Raw genomic sequence first — 6,327 nt, forward strand, 5'->3', positions numbered from 1 at the left:
GCGGGGCGCTGGGCACCGCTGGGGTCTCGGGCTGGAGGGGTCGCAGGAGACCCTCAAGGAAGCACGGCGCGCCGGGGGAGGTTTTCTCCTCTTTTTCCCGAATTAAGCTCCGATTCCGATTTGGCGGTGGGAACAGGCTTGTTTGCCGCTTTGGATGAAGCTGATGTCGAATTCGGCTGCGTTTAACAACAAAAAAAAAATGTTCCGAAGCTGTTGTTTTGTATGGGAGAGGTGGGTCGGTTCAGAATCTCCTCAGAGGGTCAGATCCAACCCAGCTTGCCTACTTTGGGGTCTGACTCCGCACCTGTAGGCTGCGGATACAAACACAGCCGACACACACCCCCACCCCCATCAGAGTTAAGCCGCGGGGACCCTAAAGCGCCCCCAGCTCCGCTGGAAACCTTAATAGAGGAGTGGGGAGGGCTGGGGGTTGGCCTTTAGCCTTGGCAGTTTGCAGCGCACCGCGTCTCCACCCGAGAAAGACCCTCACTAGGGGTTTTCCAGAAGGAAACTTATTTTCGTGTGTTTCTTTTGTCAGCATTACTTTCCTGCCCGGGGTTAGTCTGTAGCAGTGATCTCCATTTAATGCGCAATAGAGACTAAGGGGTTGGGGACGGGCGGTGGCGCCGCAGACTTCAGCTTCTTTTTTTCCCCTTTTTTCCCCCAATCCTGGAGTTGCCCCTGTGTCCCTCCAGACTGGATCTGTGTCTGCTGGTGAGGGTACACATGGGCGAGAGGGCCCTTGGGGGTTTCTTTGGGGGAGAATGAGACCCTCACCTACCTTGAATCCACGGGGATTCAGAAAACTGGGGGAGCTCCAAGCTGGCCTTCTAGGTCCTGATGAGGCAGCTGCATCGTCTTCTCCGCAGGAGCAGTGTTGCTAAGGCCTGACAAGTCCTTCGGTCACTTGAACAAGATTCTTCAGGACTGTGAACTTAGTTTGGGTCTGGGTTTATCATGGAGAGATTTCCCCTTGGCCTGGAGCGTGGTCAGGGCTTAGCCCCCAGCTCTGCTGGGTGACCTTGGTGCCTCTTTAGGTCCTCGCTGCGTCTCTGGTGGTTCAGATGGTGAAGAGTCTGCCTGCACTGCAGAAGACTTGGGTTCCATCCCTGGGTCAGGAAGATTCCCCTGGAGAAGGGAGTGGCTACACACTCCAGTATTCTTGCTTGAAAAAATCGCATAGACATAGGAGCCTGGCGGTCTACAGTCCATGTGGTTGCAAAGAACCGGACACAACTGAGCTCATCTTTGGATCCACTGGGCCCCAATTCTCCTACCCTTAATATTGGTCAACACTTATTGAGTGCCTTCCGTTGTAGGTTACTGGGCCCCTGTCTACACTGCCTAAAGTGAGTTTCCCAATTCTAGGGTGGTAAGAATGTGCTATTACTATCCTTTTTTACAGATGAGGAAACTGAGGCACAGGGAGGTAAAGGCTCTTGCCAGGAGATCACAGAGTTAGTGAGGAATAAACCTGGATCTAAATGAGGACAGTCTGCTGCAGGCTCCAAGCTCTTAACCATGGTTTTATACTGCCCCCTGTAATCTGGGAATAATAATACCTCCCTTCCAGGATTGGGGCAGAGATTAAATGAGAGAAATGTGTGCCAAGCACCTGGCAGGCAGCGGGCCCTGGATAAACCTTGGTTCCTTTTGCTTCTGGCCAGAACCACTTCCCCATTCTCCCGGGACTCACCTCCTTAATCCCCGCTAGACTTTGCAGAGGGGACCGGATCCCTTGCCCAATGTAGCGTTCCAAGAATGAAGATACAGTGTCTATTTAAAAAGCCCTTTGGATTTAAATTGAACAATTCCCTCCTCCTCCCCCTTTTTAATCTGCACGCTTTTAACGGCTCACTTCATGGACATTAATTTTAATGGGACAATTATTACCCTGTTTGGAAGCGTGCCCCTCGAAATGCTGGGCTTGTGAGGTGGCGCTGGGTCGAGTCCCAGCAGCTTGGATGTTATCTGTAGTATAGAGAGTGCAGTCTTGGCCATGGGGACTGTGGACGTGTTGTCCAGCAGAGGGGGTGATGGAAAAGAGGGGGAAAAGGGAAGACGTCCTTCTCTCCCCCAACACTCTGAAAGTGACAGTCAGTCCCTAACTGTCTCACTTTTGAGTGGGCCCATCATTCACTTACTGGGGAGCTTGGCCTTGAGATGTGGCTTTTTGGAGCCTGGGAATAATAATAGTACCTACCTTACAGGATTCAATAAGATCATACCCAGAAGCCCAGAGTACGGTGCCCAGCACACTGTGAGCACTTAATAAATGTTGGCTAATGTTGCTATTTTAAGGTAAATCATGTATTTGTCAAAAAGTGTGCTTTGAAGAAGGTTGGTGGGCCCACACCTTCAAATATTTTGGGTTGGCAAAAAAGTTCATTTGGGTTTTCTGGTGATGAAAAACCCTAATGAACTTTTTGGTAAACCCAGTATCTACGGGTCCCCTATTGTGAATTGGCGGTTCAGTCACTAATGATGAGTATTATCTAGAAAGAGCAAAGTCTTTGGGAGATTGACAGGTAACACTCTCCTAACACTTTAGTAAAAATGAGTTTTTGATGTTAATGTTTAATTTAGTAAACACATGGTACTTACCCTGTGCCAGACACTGTTCTAAGTGCCTTAGATGTATTAACCAATTTAATGACCCTATGTAATAAGACAGGCTTCATTGGTGGCTCAGATGGTAAAGAATCTGCCTGCAAAGCAGGAGACCTGGGTTCGATCCCTGGGTCTGGAAGATCCCCTGGTGAATGGAATGGCTGCCCAGTTCAGTATGCTTGCCCGGAGAATCCCATGGACAGAGGAGCCTGGCAGGCTATAGTCCATGAGGTCACAAGGAGTCGGAGATACGATTCTTAGTCCTTTATTATGGATGAGCACACTGAGGAGGAGCATTTAATTTGTCCAAGGTCAAAACGCTGTCTGGCCCAGAGTTAATACTCTTTAGCATTATGTCACCACTGGGGACTTGGGAAGAGGGAGGGAAGGAGAGAGGTTGTAATGGGCTGAACTATGTCCCCTTAAAATTCCTGTGTGGAAGTCCTAAGCCCCAGTACCTTGGAATATGGCTGTATTTGGAAACTGGGTCTTTTTATTTATTTATTTTGGCCACGTCACACGTGGGATCTTAGTTCCCCAATTAGGGATCTAACCCACGCCCCCTGCATTGGAAGAAAAGTCTTCACCATTGGACAGCCAGAGAAGACCCAGAAACAAGGTCTTTAAGTTAAAATGAGGTCATTAGAGCAGACTCCCAACCATTATGACTGGTCTCCTTATAAGAAGAGGGTACAAGAAGGAGGTCATCTGAAAGTCAAGGAGAGAGGCCTCAGAAGAAACCCACCATGCTGACAGCTTGATCTTGGTCCAGAACTATGAGAAAATAACTTTCTGATGTTTAAGCCCCCAAGTCTGTAGCACCCTGTTAGGGCAGCCCTAATACAGAAGGAGTGTGTGTTGGGGGTGGGGGGACATGTCCTCAAAGGAAAGCTAGGAGAATATATTCACCAGACTGCCCCCACTTTTACTGCTGGCCACATGCTTAGACATTTTTCTAGGACTGTTCATGTGTTTCCTTCTTCCTCCTTCATGTCCTGTTGGAAACATATAAGGGAGAAGTTGTTTTAGTGGATTATTTTGAGAAATAGTTTGTGAAATCCAGTTGACACATTTATTCAGAGAAAACTTTACCTACCAATTGCCAGGATGCATAGCTTCTCTCTCATAAATGATAGATTTTTCTAGTCCATGAAGACTTCCTATAGTATACAGGTACTCAAAACTGGGTTCAGTGGGACTTCCCTGGTGGTCCAGTGGCTAAGACTCCTCACTTCCAATGGAGGGGGCCTGGGTTTGATCCCTGGTCAGGGAACTAGATCCCACCGGAGGCAACTAAGACTTTACATGTTGCAACTAAAGATCCTATATGCTGCAAATGGCAGGTGTTCAGTAAATATTTGTCCTGAGGAAGAAAGAAAGAAACAAAGAGGGAGGGAAGGAAAGAATGAATGAATGGTAAGCGTTCTTATTTGTCTTTATCACTTTCAGATATACACAGTGATGTACATAGAATTGTTACCATCAATAACATCAATTCTTACTGCAAGTCATTCCCTTACCTCCTACAAAAATCAAAACTCAAGTATTTTGAGCAGGGAGTGTGTGTGTATGAGGAGGAGGGTTGTGGTAGTATTTCTCTTCTTTAATTAAAAAAATAATTACCTATCCTGGTGTTTTAGACCAACTGAGCCTTACCTTATGGTGTCTTAATTCTTGTGGCTTGGTGAAATGGTAAATGAATGAACAGCTGTTGCTGCCTCCAAACAGCTGTGTTTTCTGAAGCCATATATTAGTGCCAGGGGCATATTTGATGCCAGGAGTCAGCCTGATGAACAACAGAGTTCTTGAATCAAAATCAGAGTTATCGCACAGTGGTTTGACACCCTGTGCCAGAGAAACCTAGGTTTGAACCCTAGCCCTACCATGCAATCTAGAGTCCTTTCTTGGGCATATTTTTCATCCCTCTGAGCCTCTACTTACCTATCTGTAAAATGGAAATAATAGTCAAAGCCCTGACCTCATTGGGTTGTTGTGAGGATTAAAAGGAAGACTGTATCACATGTTTAGCTAAGTGCTTGGCACTAAATAAATATTTGTTATGATCCTTGTTGAAGTATCAGGATTATTAAGCATCCACTTAAGAACAGGGGCCCCGACCCAAACCCATTGGGGAAACAAGAGGATTCATATTTCAGTGAGTCCAGTGTTCAATGACATCACAGTTATTCGTAGGAAAGTCCCCTGCATTCAATAGACCCGGAGCAAGACAGCACTCATCTCTCACATTTATCCTGTTTAACCCCCTGATACAAGGAACGATGGGGTAACTCCTCCAGAGACTTCCTAAGTATTCATTTGCTACTTCTCCCTTAAGGATGTTTCTATTGTAAGTGAAGAGAAAACAGCAGACAAATGTCCACAGCAGGAGAGGAAAGCTTAACCAGCGCATAATTATAGTCTCATCAATACTTTAAGTGTAAAGGGTAAAGCTCACTTAAATAAAACCTAATGCCTTGATTACTGGAGTCACAAGAGATAGGGTTGATTAAACTTGCACTCCTGCTGTGAAAATGCAGACGTATTGTCCCTTGCTCAGGCAATAATCACTTTATTGGAGGCAACTGAGCTTAAACACGTGAATCACTAGACTTGAAATTATACTGATGAGAGGGTAAATGAGGATAAATACTAGAGAACAATTTGGCAGACCTGGAAAAATCGGAAATTCATATACCCTATGATCTGGTGATTCCGTTTCTAGCTATTTACTCTTAGATCAGTGGTTCTCAACTAAGGACAATTTTGCTCTCCAGGAGACATTTGGCAAAGTCTAGAGATGGTTTTTGGTTGTCAAAACTGAAGGGTGCTACTGGCATCTCATGGGTAGAAGCTTGGAATGCTGCTAAACATCCTACAGTGCACAGACAGCAAAGAATTATCTGACCCCAAATGTCAATAGCGCCAAATGTGAGAAACCTTGTTCTAGATACACAGTTGATATGCATTTGGTAGGGGCTTTCCTGGTGGCTCAATGCAGGAGATCTGGGTTCAATCCCTGGGTCGGGAAGATCCCCTGGAGGAGGGCATGGCAACTCACTCCAGTACTCTTGCCTAGAGAACCCCATGGACGGAGGAGCCTGGCGGGCTGCAGTCCATAGGGTTGCACAGAGTCAAACATGATTGAAGTGACTAAACAGCAGCAGCAGCAGCATGCATTTGGTAGAGACTTAAATCATAAGGGTTTTTATTGTTTACCTGACAACCAGTCCAGAGCAGGGATTGGCAAACTATGGTATGTGAGCCAATTGGTCTGCTGCCTGTTTTTGTAAAAATTTTATTGGAATGCAGCATTGCTCATTCATTTATGTATTATTTCCATAATTCTTTCTGCTGCAACAGTAGAGGTGAATAGTTGCAACAGAAACTGCATGCCCTGCAAAAGGTAAAATATTACTATCTTGCCCCTTAGAGATAAAGTGTGTCAACCACTGATTTGGAGGAAGACAAGCCCAGAATTGGGTTGATGGTAGAACTATTTCATTGAGAATCAGGCTATGCCTTTACTTCTACTCCAGAGTCCTCAGTATTCTGGTTTTGGTCCTCAGGCTTATTGTCTCATGGCTGTAGGAGGGCTGCCACAGCTCCAGATATCACGTGTGCTGGATTGAATAGTGTCCTCCAAAGTTTGTCTCCATCTGGAAGCTGTGCATATAGCCTTACTTGAGGACAGAGTCTTTACATACATAAGCAGGTTAA

The sequence above is a fragment of the Cervus elaphus genome, chromosome 5 (assembly GCF_910594005.1).
Source record: "Cervus elaphus chromosome 5, mCerEla1.1, whole genome shotgun sequence".
Lineage (NCBI taxonomy): Eukaryota > Metazoa > Chordata > Mammalia > Artiodactyla > Cervidae > Cervus > Cervus elaphus.